Source organism: Nymphalis io, chromosome 19, assembly GCF_905147045.1.
Source record: "Nymphalis io chromosome 19, ilAglIoxx1.1, whole genome shotgun sequence".
NCBI lineage: Eukaryota > Metazoa > Arthropoda > Insecta > Lepidoptera > Nymphalidae > Nymphalis > Nymphalis io.
Window position 1 is genome coordinate 8,256,068 of NC_065906.1, and position 18,289 is coordinate 8,274,356.

An 18,289-nucleotide genomic window follows, 5' to 3' on the forward strand; every position below is an offset into this window, starting at 1 on the left:
TTTCCGCTTGTAATATGCTAATTATAACTCTGAGAGCTGGAACACCTACTATAAAATAACAATTCATTAATGTACTTTTGTTATTAAAAAAAATGTATCTAAAATATAATATCAATCTGCTTATATATTTACATACCAATAATTTTCAGAGTAGCAGTAGTATTTTTCGAGAGAAAAACCGAATAACTTTTTATTTATAATTATTCAGTTATATGGGTTGCTAACTTAAAATATTGCCTCGACCCGTTCGGACACGGAACCTCAGAGTGAAGACCAAAGAGTTACACAGGTAATCATTTGAGTTTATATTATGAAAATATTAAAATGTGGGATACAGAGATTCGCCTTGCATCTCGAAATTATAGCATAATAATATATAATATAATCTTAACTAAGAAAACATATAATATATAGGCCTTTTGTTTTTTTTTATGTTTTTCTAGTACAGGTTTACCCGAAAACTGGAAATTATTTCAATAAATGTATTAGTCTGTAAGAACGTGTCAGTTATAAGCATTACACTGATGAAAATCGACTAACGACAATCTTATTTATTTCGAACAAAATTCCATCGACAAACCATAGTACCTCAATTACAAAAGGCCAGAGACAATTTATTTTTTATCTGTCTTGTATATCCCGCGGCTCCTAATGAGTACGGTGGACAGTTTCAATTACGCAGCTGCATCGCTTTTTGTACAGATGGACTTGTCAGTCGGACGGAATTGCTTAGTTCGCCCGCTCTCGGTAATTTATTTCGAACTAAACATTTATATATGTATTTTTTTTCTACTATATTTTTGTTTTTTAATTTGTGAATATTAGCTGCGCAATCTGGAAATTCGAATCTCCTTATGTTATAAGGTTGGTGTTATAAAATAAAATATTTAAAAAAAAAATACCATATTTCAAAGCTTTCTATCGCATAGTTATTTAGGTATAAAAATTGTATTATTTCATCATTACCGTTTCTTAGATGTAATGTTAGATTTTCTTAGATGTTAGATTCTAATTTAAGAACAACTTCTAATTTAATTATATAAAACCATATATTACCACTGGTGGTAGGGCTTTGTGCAAGCCCGTCTGGGTAGGTACCACCCACTCATCAGATATTCTACCGCAAAACAGCAATACTTGATATTGTTGTGTTCCAATTTGAAGGGTGAGTGAGCCAGTGTAATTACAGGCACAAGGGACATAAAATCTTAGTTCCCAAGGTTGGTGGCACATTGGCTACAAGCGATGGTTGACATTTCTTACAATGCCAATGTCTAAGGGCGTTTGGTGACCACTTACCATCAGGTGGCCCATATGCTCGTCCACCTTCCTATTCTATAAAAAAAAAAATATTATTATTTTACATCGTCATTACATATTTAATACATACCTTTAATATACTTTGCATTCAGGTTGCAGGTTTCCTCACGGGTTCATACACTGCCAAGCTCGAGATAAATAATAACACAAACTAAGTACATGAAAATTCAGCGATGCTTATCAGCATTTGAACCCGCAATGATCGTTCTAACCGCTGAGACATATCGGCTCTAAGTACTTATTTAAGTGCTCAACTTATTAACATAATTAATCCCTTTTCAGTAATTAAGTTTTTTGTATTAACTTGAAACATTTTTGTAAGCGAAATATATTATAATTTATATAACATTTGTAATAAAAACATTACATTTAAAGCCTTGACTTCCCTATAATTCAGCGAACGATAAGTCGCAACTAAGACGTGAACAAATACGGTCTATTTGTCTAGCGAACCATCCAATTAAATCTATTCTCGTATAATCTAGAAACATCTGAGCCATGCTTGTTATACCTAAACTATTTATACGCTTTCGTAATCTGTGGTTTTTTAAAAACGGAGTCATGTTTGATAAATTGTTATTTATTAAATACAAATTATATAAATGTATGAAAGTGCAAATTGATGATGAAACAATATAATATTCTTAATATATGATAATTCTTAAAATAACAATTGGATTAAAGTAAAAGCTCTATGAAAACATTAAAATATAATTAATATTCAAAAATTCTTTAAATATAAATAAAAGATTTACTACATTCACGGCCTTCGGGTAGAATTATTTAAATTATATACAAAACAATTTAATATAACTAGACTATCAGTCTACAGAATTTCTAAAATTATATCCAGAGTTATTAAAATATGCATATCGAATACATATCATCTGTTTCCAAGTTCCGTAATAGCAATATTTAGCGTCAGCCGTCTGTACATACATATTTAACATGCTTCGTCGAGATTTATATATTTAGTTTAGTTTATTGATCGTATATACTTGTTGTTTACTTAACTTTTAACAATTTTAAACCATCGTATACTAATCCTTGTATATAAAATGAATAAAATCAAAGTATCCATCTTTGTTTACTAAGTAGCTGTTTTTCTTAAGTTAATCGACTTAATAAGAACTGGAGGCTTTTGCTCAGCAGTAGGATATTTACTGATGAATATTTTTAAGCTATATAAATTCATATTACGACTCTAAGAATCGGAAAAATAAATATATAAACTAATATCGCCGAGATGGCCTAGTGGTTAGAACGCGTGACTCTTAACCGATGAGCGTGGGTTCAAACCACTGAATTTTCATGTGCTTAATTTGTGTTTATAATTCATCTCATGCCGTCATTGACGGTGAAGGAAAACATCGTAAGGAAACCTGTATGTGTCTAAATTCACTGAAAATCTGTCACTTGTGTATTCTACCTACCCGCATTGGAGCAACGTGGTGGAATTAGGTCCAAACCTTTTCCTCAAAAGAGGCTCTTTGAGACATTAAGAGACTGTTACTGTAACTAACATAGAAAATTGTATGAAACAATCACGTTTTGATAGTAAAAGGAGGCTGATATCGCGGGGACCAGCTTTATCGTATCATTTGCTTTGCGAATTGGAGTTCTTATTCGTTTTATTTTAAAGAGTAAAATATTTAGCAATTTCAAGTAAATTGTCGATTTTAATAATTCTTAAATCGTTAGAATTTATTACTTTAAACAGAAGTCACACAGGCTATTTTATTTCAGTAAAAAAAGAGTTATGTCAGAAATGGCATTTTTAAAACAGGTCAGAAGAAAAAGCGCTACCGACGTGCTTTATTTTGCGCGTATGTATACATGTACTCATATAGCCACACACTGAATACCGCGTAGACACAGCCGCGGGCACAGCTAGTGCTTAATATAAAACTAAAACGAATTATATCCTAACAAATATTGTCTGTAACACAAATAGAAGCAGTCAAATATTTAATAAAATGTATTAATAACCCGTACTTTTATTTTAATATTATCGATACCCCATTCCTTGCATACATTTTAATTCTTTAAGCTCTTAAGTAACAAATGATTATAAATACAGGGCATATTTTATATCAGAAGACGGAGCTTATCCAGTGCTTAAATTATTCTTATAAAGAGCTGAATATATTTTCTCTGCAACACTAATCCTCAGGCTTGTATGCAACGTTGTAATAGTTAGACGTTTTATTGTTCTTTAACGCATAAAAATGTTTTGAATCATATCGTATTTCTACATTATCAATTGTGTCTTAATATTTAAAATAAATTTGAAAAAAATATATTTTTTTAAATGATGAATGTATGATTTGAAATAAGAATTTGACTTGATTGACTTTTTTTAATTTTCTTAACGACCCACAAGAATAGTATTTTAAATCAACTTACAGCGACCGATAAATTGATTATTTATTTAACGAATAAGAGTAAATAAAATAAAGATTAAAAATAAACTTCGATTAAAATAAAACGTTCATTATATATTTGTTCCTCGGCGTTCCTAGCCGGGCTGGTCTAGCTTATTTAGCATTTGACAGATCGCGGTCCCCGCTCTGCTAATGTTGCACCGACTTTACATTTTGTAGCCATATGAATTAATTGACCCGAACATTTAAAAATACAAGGGTCGCCTTCGATATTGTGAATGATAATATTTGACTGATTACACTAATGCGTGAATGCACTTATATTATTACAATTTATTATATTTATTAGTCAATTTAGCAAATGAAAAAATAGTTTTTTTTTTTATTGTAATTTAATTAGATTATCATCAATAATAATACTTAATAAGGTATTTTTTAATATAAATATGTTTTTAATTAAGAAAATAAAACTGCCGCGTCTGATAGTTACAAGTCTTTCTACCTAAGCTTTTAGACTTGCACAGCTAGCTTCTAAACTTTAAGCCCGGCTCATATATAATTCCGAAGCAAGCTTTTGTTCCGGTGGGAAATAGCGGAGAGTTTCATGTTAAATAATTTATCCATGCCCGCCTCGCCCGCCATGCTTTAAATCTGTTAGATATTACGCTTTAATTTAATCAGTTTTGATTTAGATGTTAGTTGAACTATTTGAACGTGATTAACTTGCTTAATTAAGTGTTAAAGCTAATTCGTATTGTTAGTTATTATATAATTTTCGGCACAATTTCACTGTCATATGATGTATTTTCATTTGACTTAATGTATCATTTGAAATATTATCGTTATGTATTTACTCAACAAGTTAGTTTTATGTGCAATTTTAATAAGTATATTTAGGTGGTGTCTAGATTAAATAGAATACTGTTTTTGTTGTTGTAAAATTGTATAAACACTGCTTTGCAAACCTGATCGTGATGTAAGTGCAATTCCTTATCTCTATCCGTCTTATTGTGCCATCACGACAGCTCTTAAACCACTACGCCTTATTCCGGGATTTTTTTTTTTCCAATAATAAAAAAACACTAAGGTAAAGTCAAAATCAAATCTATATTAAATACTTTAATATTTACATTTCACTATCACTTGTCTATTAGTTGTTAGCGATCTCCAACCAGTACTTATATTATTATATATTCTAAATGTTGTGAAAACCAATTTTGCTGAATGCATCCATTAACTTAGAATATGGTTTTTATTCTTTCTAATCTTAATATATATGTATGCCTTTAAATGAAATGAAATGTATGAAAAATAACATTATTTAATTAGAATTCAAAATTATAACCCGTTAGATCTACTATTAGGGATAACGTTTCGCTTGTTCTCTTTTTAAAAACGAATCCATACTAATGCGGCTAATTTAATATAACTTAAATTTGGAAAGTTGAACAAAGAGTTTTATTGAATTTTTTATATTAAAAATGTAATACCTCTTTTATTAATATTTAAAATTCGAACAATATCAGATTACATCAGAACATTTTTTTTATTTTAAAGAATGTCATCATTTTATGCATGCCGAGTTAGAATGTAAATAACGTGTACAATTTTATAATGTTAAGATTATAATGAAATATAGAATAAGAAACACACGCGTTGACTTGCTGACTTGCAAATTAATAAAAATAAAATAAAATATCTTATAGAAAATATAAAAGTTACTAGAAGTTGCGTACACTAAGTGATGAATGTGTGCATACACAGCTGCGCATACACGAAGAATAAAATTTTTGTTGAAATTAATTTAACTAATTACTTGATTACTAAAATTTAATTTGTTCATAATTTCAATAATCGTTATTACAATATTAATAATAACAAAGATATTTTTTTAAATACTTATTTTATAATGCATTCACATGCAATAATTTTCATAATAATAAGTAATTTTATATAACAAGATATTATGCAATAAAAATATATTATTTATTTTTGTTTTTAAATAGATTTAGGAAATAATCTATTAATTAAGACAACGAATAACGAACTAAATTTATTCTATTATAACTGTAAGCTATGAAACATACAAATTTATAAACTTTATACAAATAACTATGAACAAAAACAGCATTGAAAAAAAAAACAAATCAATTAGCAAACGGGGTCAATACAAAAGTCACACGATATCGGAATGTTGTAATTATTTCTTTAACCGAACAGTATCTATTCGAGCCAATAATTCCTAATTCCAAACTTAGCTAAAGCGTAAGCCGAGCGAAACATCGGCCTCGATTGAATCAATTTTAACTCCCGAAAATCTCATCGTCCCGGGTCCCTCCCTAATTATACCTACGCAAGGACCGGCCGTAAAGAGACAAACTCAATTTTACGGCCGAAATATTATCGTCTAAACAATTTTGCACTTTCTGTATTATTAAATAAGACGAATTTTTAATTGTTTATATATTCAAAGTTATTTATTTAAGTTTGTCGAGGCGCAATCATCTGTTCCAAGGGTGGGGGATAAGGGTTTCCAAAATGGCGTCGGTAAGATTTCGTTCGGTTATATTAATTAAATCTTCGTAATTTATGGGCAGATGCGTGCCATGTGCTGGACTTGATTTATGGTTTTTGGGAGTATTCATATTGTGTAAAATAGCTAAAATATTGGTCCTATGTAAAGTGGTCCACCTGATGTTTAATATATATGCAATCATTAAGTGCCTTTTTGGTCTTGCTCCTAATTATAAAGCCTGTCCTGAAATTCTCATATCGAACGTTGCTTAGTTCTTTTAAATGTTATTGGATTTTCTATCAGCAATTCTCAGTAGTCCGGAATTTGAGACTTGGCCGTGTTTTCATGCCTCGGAAAGCACGGAAAGCCTTTAGCATTTAAAGAAATGTTAACCATCGCTTACATCGCCAAAGCGCCACCAACCTTGGGATTTGGAAAGCATTATAATAATATTAACGTACTTATTATCAAATTCACTTCATAATTACTAACTAAGCGAAATAGCAATCAGAAACAGCGTTTATATCTATAACATTTTAATTTAAAATTAAATATCAACCTTAAAAGAGGCCTAGCAACTTTTCATGTGTAGGTAAACCCTCATAATGTGCTTACCTAACCCAACCTCTTGTACGGACCTCACCAGTAAAAAATTAGGCCAACCCTCCCACCGCCTGCTGTCCCCCCACGATAATTCACCCCACACGTGCGGCCCTTGAGAAAAATAGCTCGAAAAACAGACAAGATTTAAATCGCCCCAGTTTCATGATATGATTCGGAGGGACGACATAAAAACTTTTTTTTTATTATTACCTGCATTTTTTTTATTTAACAAAAGTGAAGATACTAAGATAATATTTATAGATAATAATTATATTGTAAAACATCAGCAATACAAATTTTATAACAAAAAAAATACATAGATATTTACTATACAAATCTTTTCTGACAATAAAAAAAGTTGTATTGCTTTCACAGTTATATGTACATTATCGAATAATTCTTATTAAATTAATACGTTAATCACAAAACAAATGAGCGTAGCAATTTTAAAGCGCTCTTTTATCGTTTGTTTGAATCGGGCCCAAAGTAACCGCCCTTATGCGTGGCGTCGTTAATCTAGGCAAATGTAGCGATGTAGCGATCCGGCCCGCCCAGAGCTGTTTGATGTTTTATCTCGCAGGGCTTTACAAAAACTTCGTTTATTTAATCTCGGTTCGGCTTAAAAGTACCTTTTGAAAGTATTTCTGAAACGGTTAACGATAATTATAAATTAAACAAAATATCCATCTGTTTCTGTTTACAGTATTATATTTAATATTTTATTAAATATATATAGACAACAACAGCCTCCTCGAAATAGATATATACCCAATGAAATATTATTCACATTAAAAACTACAGGCAATCAAAGAGTTTTGCGTGCTTTCCTAGGCTTTACAAATCGACTTCCTTCGGGCCACTACCGAGAATTTCTAGACGAAAATCCCATTTACCTAAAATATATAACAATATTATAGATTAAGATAAATAATAATTAATCTATTTTCTGAAAATTTAATTTTTTCTATACACAGATATACGCAAAACATAAGCTTAAAGGAGTAAGTAATGATAGAAACGCTAATTCAAAAGCAATTGTAAATATCTACTCTCGCCTGATGAGATCCATTAATATAAATTGTTGTTTATATCTATTACAAGTAAAATTAATAAAATATGCACCAATTATGATTATATTATATGTCCATATATATAGTTTACAGTAAGATCTAGCAAATGATTTTCCAGAAATTCAAGTGTCTTGGCAACTTTCCTGGTAGGTAGGGCTTTGTGCAGGTCCATATGGTATGGTGGGTACCACCCACTCATCAGATATTCTACCGCTAAGCAGCAATACTTAGTATAATAATATTGTTGCGTTCCGGTTTGAAGAGTGAGTGAGTTAGTGTAACTACAGGCATAACATCTCAGTTCCCAAGGTCGGTAGAGCTTTGGCGATGGTTAACATTTCTTACAATACCAATGTCTATAGGGGCGTTGATGACCATCAAGTGTCCCAGTTGCTCGTCCGCCTGCCAAATAAAAAAAATAAAAAAAACTTAAGAGGTACGTCACACTTTTGATTGTAATTCAAGAGGTTAGAAATGAATCATACAAAATTTATTTCCAAATTAAAAAATATATTATCAATAATGTAATTAATAATAATATTATTATTAAGTCGTAGACCAGTATTTGCCAAGTTATCAAAAAATAAACAAATGTATTACATTTTTTTATAGATATATAACTAGGTTCAGCGAGGAGGTATGACATATTATCAAAACAAAATTTATATCAAAAATTTCATTTACAGAATCTAGACAATAACAAATATTATAACCCTAGGGTTCAAATCCTCATTACCTTGTAGGTACCTCAAGTACCTATATGGTTGACTCTTAACATCAAAGGTGAGAGGCATCGAAGATGTCAGGTGTCTGATCCAGTGACAGCCCTACTCAAGCGTCCAGTGCCTGATAATCGATTGTTTTAGAAACCAATTGCTTAGTTCCGTAACATAATGAAGGTTGCTTGTAATTACAGACACGAGGATTACGTAATTTTTTTTAAACCTCACACTGATATCAGACAAATTTCAACATTTAATCAGATATTAAAAATGTCTTTACATAATTAAAAAGAAAAATAAAATAAAATTTCTTGATAGTTATTATTCTTATAATAAAAAAATATATATGTTTTATTAGATATTTACATTTTTTTTTAATTTAGGTTTTACAATTGAAGTATATTTATAATCTAAGCCTTATGTAGAAGTATTTCTGGGGAAGAAATCACCTTAGGTAACTTAATCAATCTTAGGACTTTTATTCAAATTAATTACCTACTTTTATTTAAATTAATATTCACCAGCTTATCAGATTAAAAAAAACCGACTAATAAATAGGCCTATGTACCGTAGACAAAATATTAAAAAAAAACACAACAGTCAACAGCAAATGCAGTTTAAGTGCAGAGTCTACGGAAGGCAGTCCTCAGCTGCCATTTTGTCCCATGTCACTCAATGTACACCATTGAATTGAAATTGCTACTTTTGAATACGTCACTGCTATTTTTTCTATGTTACGGCAACATATATGGCAGGTGCTTGCGATAAAGCTAGACTCTTCTTTCATTAGTGTGTATAATATTATAATATGTACAATTTTAGATATTATTATTCCAAAGAATATCTGCTTTATAAATGACAATTAAGATGACAAATGAATTAAATATTTATAGTCAGGCAAATCGCTCTTTTTATATGACGAATCACAAAAAATCAACCACGCAACACTGTGAACACCAGATAAGGCATTTAATAACATGGCTAAAAAAATGTAACCCGTCATAAGTTTTAAATTAGTATTCTAGTCTAAATACTTATTCTTGTAGAGTAATAAATAAAAATTCTATTGTATTATATACAGTATATTTCAAATCAACAATGAACTTAATAAAAACAACTAAACATTTTTAAAAGTCGCTTCCCTACAACATTTTGTTTAATTTTTTTACCTTACTGACAATACAATAAAAAAATTACGCCATAAAAAAGCCAAAAAAAAAATACAAAAAGATCTATCTTTATAATTGCCTTGCGTATTTATTATGCCTTTGAATATTGCAAATTATACCTTCGTGAAATTTTTACAAAACCTTGATTATCACGAGGGGGTTATCCAGTACGGAAGCTCTTTTGTTATTGTCAAATTATCCAATGCTCAAGATAACAAAAACATCCCTTTATTTCAAGGGACAAAGCCCTTTATTGACGAGCGAAATTTATTCAGGGCAGGGTTTAACTATCTTCTCCCTTATATAATCCAGGGGGGTGGGAGCTATATTTGTAGGACGGTAATTGTGGTCTTCACCCTTTGCAGAATTTAGAGGCACGCACGAAAGATAACTTTTCAGCCGAATTAAACCTTTTTCGGGTGAAAAATTTTACGTAATTTATTGAACTGTAAATGTATTAAAAGAATTATCTTATATATACAAAATGGATGTTGGTATATGCGTTACAGAGAAATCTATGCTAATATTGTAAATGCAAAAGTAACTTTGTCTGTCTGTTAGAGTTTAAGGGTTAAACCAATAAATCGATTTTTTTGAAATTGAAAAAAGCTTGAACCCTAAGAAAGCCAAAAACTACTTTTTTTTACGTAACAGCTGGCCAATAACTACAATAAATTCGAAATTCAAATTAATTCATTCTATATAGAAGTATTACATTTCCTTAGTAAAGTTATTGATATAATCAAAAAAATAATCTGCCGTTACCACAAGACAAATCACCGTTAAACTTGGCCTATATAGAAATTTTTTCATAGATATAGTTCTTATACCAACTTTGTTGTAGCTCGCCGCTAGATGGCGCTGCGGCACATCAACTTCTAAATCGTTTATCCTATTGCCATTATAATTGGTATATGTAGACAGGCAGACAAACATCTGTCGGTTTTATAAAAAGTGTGAGATTATGTAAATCATAAAGAAGCGTGGAGTTAGTATTTGTCGACTTTCTGGCAGAATATATATAAATTTAATTGTATTTGATTGACAATTTAAAAATGTTGGAAATTAGTTAATGACTTTTTTTATCATTCTCGGTGGAATCTACATTTCGAACCGGTGGTAGCTTTACATTAATATAATTTTATAAAATGATGATTGTAAACTTGTTAAAGCCTATTTGAATAAAGTATATTTTAATTTGGCTTATTGCATGTAAATTAGCTTAAATCGATGAATTATAAATACAAAATATTTTATACTTAATAAGTATATTATAGAACAGCTAGCTACCTGTCCCGTCTTCGCATGGATAGAATAAGGGTCAGCATAAAACGTTTATATCGCAATATATATAACTCTATTAGTTTACGTGGCCCACACCAATAAAGCTCCCAGTCAGCACATTTTTCTCTGATCCTTCAACAATTATCGCTATATCTCAGCCAATTTACACAAAACATTAATTAATTATACAAAGTCTGTTCATCAAGTTATCAATGTATTATCTTGTTATACATAAGATAAAAAACATTTCTACATCAAATAATAAATATAAAATTGCATAGACCTAAAGTACGTGACATACAGATGTATTTTCGACATATGTACATCAACAAAGCATTACTTAAAAATAACTCTTAATGAATACCCTAACACAAACAACGCAGGCATTTTATTGAAGACATAAAAGTCCAAGCACCGACGTTACTATCCTTGTATGTAATGAGGGGAGACAGAAATTAGAAGGGTGCGTCTTGCAAACGGCTTTGCGTGGCGCCCGCGCCCGCGGGCGGTGGCGATTTGTCCCTCACTTCCCCCGCAATACCCGAGCCTTTGCTACTCAAACTTTTCAAATAAATTTCCTTTACATGGCGTACAATAATGTTTAAAGAGGGTTTATATGATTTCTATATAAAAAATGTATAGTCCCAAAATTATAAACGAAATGGCATAATGTAATGAGCCCTATAATAAATATATTGATGTTTATGAATACACTAATTAATAGACTATTAAATAAATACTTATATAAATTATATTTATAATGTGAACTTTAACTCAACTTTATATTATAAAGTTAAAACGTTTAACCAGAGGTCTAACGTTTAACCTAACGTTATCCATTGAGAAATAATTCTTGTCGGCATAGAGTTGACAAGACGAAATGTCTTTATTGACTGTCGGCGTTTCCGGAAACGTTAATAAACCGAAACAAGTTGAACTATCTTCGACTTATAACGTAAATAATGCCGGAATACGGTAATATATAATAATAACAATATAGTGGACAATTTAATTAAGTATTTAGGTAAAATTGACATGAAACTAAAATATTTTTTATTATTAAAATACTCTAAGTTTGAGGAGCAAGTAAAAACGCGTGTTTACGTCGTAAAAGGTGGTCGGGGGACGCAGCCCTTGTGACGCGCCTGCCCAATACATAGCCCTGCTTACGCCACGTACCTAAGCATCAAATGATAACTTGAATTTAAATTTTCATAATTTACTTTTGCTAAAAAATATTTTATGAATTTATATAGACGAAAATTATCATATTCCCTACGTATATTATGATAATATTGTGGTTTTTAACAAAAACTCCAATTATGGGATGGCTTTTAAAAATAAACGAGAAGATTTCGCTTAAAATTCAAACCAATTCAGGAATGAAATTGTTTTTATTCAATATTAAACATAATTAGGCTTTCGATCTTAACGGATGTTCTTATCTTGTTAATCGTCACATGATTGCCGGAACTGAAAATATCTTACGAAAACTTGCACTTAATATGTATTTAATGTGTAATATGCAGAATGAATAAAAGACGAAGAAGCCGTGACTCAACAGATACATTCTCAGTTTGTTAGTGTATACACTTGTATCTCAGAATTTGCATTTAACATTTAAACGGCGACATCACGGAATAAAAATAAATTTAAATATAAATAAGGTAGTCAAGGATAACTCAAAAAACTTGCTTGAAAACGAATAGAACGCAAAATGAGACGGAGATAAAATGGTGGTATTCTAATTTCAAATTTTAAATAATAGATGCATTATAATTTGTTATATCCGTTTAAGTGGTCAATATATCACTATGTCAGTCGAAAGACCGCTAGAAATAAATTAAACCCGAGCCACCGACGCGCAGTATTTCTTTTATAAAATAAGCAAAATGTCTGAATTAACTGCTTGCATCCGACAATCCTCTGGAGTTTGTGCTTTACGATCTCCAAGTGCACTGAGCTCGGAATAGATCAAATTGAGTAAGTGGTTTTATGCTTTGAGGTTCCGTTTGCATCTTCATTTATAAAACTTGAAGTACTCTAGTAGTCCATACGACATCCTATTTATAAATGAAATATTATATGTCAAAATATTCAAAGTTAACAAATTTAATATAATTCAGTATAGAGTATTATTAAGTATTATAAAGGCATTAATGCTTTAAAATCATATAAAATTTAATTAAATTAAATAAGTATAATGATTAGATATGAATTTAATAATTTGGGGCAATAAAAATGACAATAAATCCAAACATTGCTGTAATGTTAAATAAAATATTAACACGTATCGTATATAGATTATTATTTATTAAAAAAAAACAAGTGCTGTTTTTTTAATCTTAAAATAAGACGCTAATTTTTTTTTGAGACTTAAGAAGCCGTATAAATGGAATTTAAAATTAAATTAAAACAATAAATGGATGCGTCTTACTCACATTATCAAACCTTCTGCTTGACATTTATAAAGACTACTCTCATATTTTCATAAAAATATATGCAAGGGACTCCATCACACACACAAACAAACACAGAGAATGCTCAAACTCTAGGGACCTAAAACCTGAAGACTTGTCATGACTTTATTTATTTATTTATTTTAATAAGCCAATCAACAACATCACTATCAAAGTATACACAAACAAATATATTTGAAAGTACAGAGTTGTCGAAATAAAGACAAAAAGTAGCACCACAATTACAATTACCAAATAATAATACATGTATTTAATTACGTGTTGCTTATTAATGGTGTTATAGTCATTCTAAATTCTAACTGTTGGTAAAGGTGTCTGTACTAAACTTTTTAATGTAAGCAACATCTCCTTTTTCATCTAGTCTTAAGCTATAAGTTTTTTTTTAAATATTGTATTGATGTAATTACTTCTGGAATCTTAATAAATAAATAAAAATTATAGCTATTTATCATTCCATTGACTTGGATAACAATACCTTCCAAACGGGACGTTATTGAATGAAATAATTTAATTTATTCCTTATAAAGCAATAAGTTCGCTGAAGGTACCAGGAGAACCCTAAAAGACTGAACTCAGAAATGTAAGTCTATCTCACACTCGCTTTGCCCCAGAGTGTCGTTCCTAACCAAATGCAAAGCTAACTTTTAAGCATTCTCTATAAGAATAACGAACTTGATAATCATATTTTACTTCTTTATAATCATTCTGTCCTAAAAAAGGGATCCTTGATAATTTAAGACGTAATACCAATTATAATCTGTATGTATGTGTTCCTAATCATATCAAATTCGTAATTTTAATTTAATACATAAAATATCTACTAGTGTTCATTCGCGGCTTAGTCCGCATAGGTAATGAGAAGGTTGGTGTTGGGGATGTCTTGTCGTAAAAAAGTAGCCTACGTCTTTCCTTCCTTTTTGCTTTATACCAAATTTCATCAAAATCGGTTCAGTGGTCTATCCGTGAAAGCGTTACAGACATACAGAGTTACTTTCGCAATTATAATAAATTAGTTTATATTTTTAAAATATGCCAGTTAATAATTGCTTTCTACTTTATTTTAATCTAAAATACATTATTTTATTTTATAAAATCAATATTACTTATGTACCTTATAATAGTAGTATTGAATTATTATCCAAAATTTAACGTTCCAAATTCGATAAAATCCGTTGGATAATTTAGTCATATGTCAAACATAAGTTTATTATACACGCGTGCTAAACTTAACCCTGTTCGCTCAGAGGTCATCTAATATCAAAGAGCGAGGGTCAGGTCAAACGTGTCCCAAATCCCCTCGAAAATCCAAAACTCTTCAAACGAAACTAGACCCGGCTCACCTTTTATTTAGCTATACATTATCATCACCTGCCTAATCGGTAAATAGAATACCGTAGAGCATGCTTCCGTAACTCCGCAAACCTTCCGTGAATACCGATACGAAAAAAGTTAAATGGAGTGCCGCAGGTGAAAAAAAATATATTTAAAGCACTGCAATTTTATATCCCAACATATTTAAAATCATGAGCTCTCATTGTGAAAGTGATAATGACATTGAGCATTAAAACTCGATGCATTCGTCCCATTGACCGGCGAGCGCTCGTAACACGAAAAAAAAAATCAACAACACGCTGTCCAATAAAAACGTAAAATTGCCGACACTGAAATTATCCTATTACGTCATCATTCCATTCATGGAAACGATTCGTGAAAAAACAATCGTATCGAAACACGTGTTAAACGGCACCATTAAATTGCGGCCGGCGAAAAATATTAATTATTAATTAACAGACCGGCAGCGAATTAAAATATTTTTATTGGCGCCAAAAGGCGAAAAGTTCGGAGTTAATTCGGTGGCCGCGATGGCATTGTTTGCGGGCCGCATGCATAAAAAACAGGAACGAGCCGATGGAAAAAAATACAGACAAACGGTTGGAGAATAAAAAACCGGATCGCGTGAAGCACGCCGTGATTTAAAAATAAAAAACGTCGGACGTCCGTAATGAAATCGAAAGGCGGTTCGTCGATAGCCATTGGAAAAAGGTAAAAGAAATGCGACACTTTCACGCGTGAGAATTTTGGCTTTTTTGGCATCGCGCGGCTTGGACGCGGCCGCAAAAGGGTTTATGTTTTATCAGGTTAATAAGAAACGCGAGCGAGGACTTCTGTTTTAGGAGGCTAGCGTTGCATTATAAATAGAACCTCGTTTTACGGTTGCCCATGAAACAGTTTTATATATATAATAGAACTTCTGAAGAATTTTAGATTACATCGATTGCATTGTTTTAATGCATCATTATTCAAAATTAATGAAAGAAACAACCGCTTATTCTCCCACTGCTGGGCAAAAGTTGTTAATGAAAACATTGAGAGTATTTCTCTATGTTGGTTTGCTACGGCTTGGTGAATACATTCAAATATTATATGTTTCCGAATTTCTTCCGGCTTCGGCCTAAAAAGAACTGAATCATACACTTACATGTAGCGTATTAAAAACTTAGGTATTTTATTTATTTAGTTAATTTAAGTGGTAGAGCTTTGTGCAAGGCCGTCTAGGTCTAGGGTGAGTGACCCTTGATAACTACAGATACAAAAGATATTATATCTTAGTTCCAAAGATTGGTGACGCATTGACGATGTAAGGTGACGAAGACCATTTACCATCAGGTGGCCCATTTGCATCCTACTCCTATTTTATAAAGACAATCAAGTTGTATGTACCCAAAAGTATGTTTTATTTACACTACACTATTTGATTCAATTAAAATGATAAGAAAATATCTCATAAGTTAATTTCGCAGATTCGACTCGACAGAATCGATTCGACATTTAAATACACTGTGAATATCTCGAAAGACAAAAATACTCGCTAAATCACACCGGCTTGTATATTTTATTATTAAGTTATTATTATTATTACAATTAACACAAACGATGTAGACATTATTCTACATTTCAATAGCAACAAACAATTTGAACGCCTCGCCCGCTTTCTAAATCAGTTTATATCCAACAAGTACCGTTAGAAATTTTTCCTTTAAAACGTTCAAAGTAATCGCCTATTAATTTTGATTAAAATACTAATTAACGGGCGACGACGGGACGCTCTAAATTACCCGCTTTTGCACAGTTTAAAAGCTTAGGCCGCACGCCCAAAAAATATTCTTCCCAAAACACTCCATTAATAATCATTTCTCCCACTCGCCGCTTAATTCTTTGTAAACCGAAAATTTCGGTTGATTATGTAAACGACTAATCCATTGGGGTCTTTGTTTAATTTCAACATTTGTTTCGAAGTACCTAGACTGTTTTAAAAGAACACAAAAACATTGAGACAAAGTAATTCATTTGTTCCGCTTAGAAAAACAAGTTTTAATTAAATACTACGAGAACAGAAATATATTATAAAAAAAAAATACAGAATGGCTTATTCAGCATTTTATATATTACTTAATTGATTGGTTTTTTTGTTTTTTGTTTTAAATTCGAATTTCAAACTATATATACAAATAATTTAGTACATATATATAAATGATTAAGCCGAGATGGCCCAGTGGTAAGAACGCATGAATCTTAATCGATGATCGTGGGCTCAAACCCGGGCAAGCACCACTGAATTTTCATGTGCTTAATTTTTGATTATAATTCATCTCGTGCTTTACGGTGAAGGAAAACATCGTGAGGAAACCTGTATGTGTCTAATTTCATTGAAAATCTGCCACATGTGTATTCCACCAAATCGCATTGGAGCAGCGTGGCGGAATAATCTGCAAAAATCTTCTCCTCAAAAAGGGAAAAGGGACTTAGCCCAGCAGTGGGACAATCATAGGCTGTTACTGTTAATGTACTGATATTAATGTTATATACAACGTACATATTAGTTAATAATTATATCTAATTACATCTCAAAATTACATAAAAGTCTGCAAAAACCATCTGTAAGATTATAATATAACTTTCATATTAATAATTTAATTTAATTATTATGAAACTATGCAATTTAATTGGTTGAGAGTAATTAATTACTTTCTTGTTAGTTTTTCTCATTTGAATTTACATGGTACCCAATGGTAACTTTAAATAAATTTTAATCATGTAAATGACGGTTTTAAATATGATTCTTGAAAAAAGTATATTTTATTCCGTTTAATTATCTGATTGCAGTTATTAATAAACACATAAAATAATAACAGATAGTAAAAAATTAGTTAAGTCTCATTGGGAAACGAAAAATAAGTAGACAAAAGACTAATAAAAATGGACCATAGATAATAATTTCGATGAAAAACAGCGTATGTTACGTAAATTTTTAACTAATTAAATTCAAGAAAGGAATAATAAGCTCTCCAATTTATGAGAGTGGACATTTCGACCTCTTTTTCAACTGTGTGAGTCGACGCATGAACCGAGTGTTTGTTTTATAGTCACATTACTAAGGGTTAGATAAGTAAGACTAATATTTTTAATTATACAATATAATAAGCATATATATACAACATAGCAAGCTTTAATATATGAAATTTCTATCCTGTTGAACGTTGATGAGTTTCTTCGTCCGGATTCAATCCTGTGTGTAAAATCAGGACATGCTTACCATAAAATTGATTGGAACTGAAGCAACACGTAAAACTTCAACTCCGTAAGATAAGGAAGTTTTACCTAAATTAACTAAAAAACATTGGAATTAAAATAAAAGGAAGTATAAGGTATAAATATATATATATATATATATATATATATAT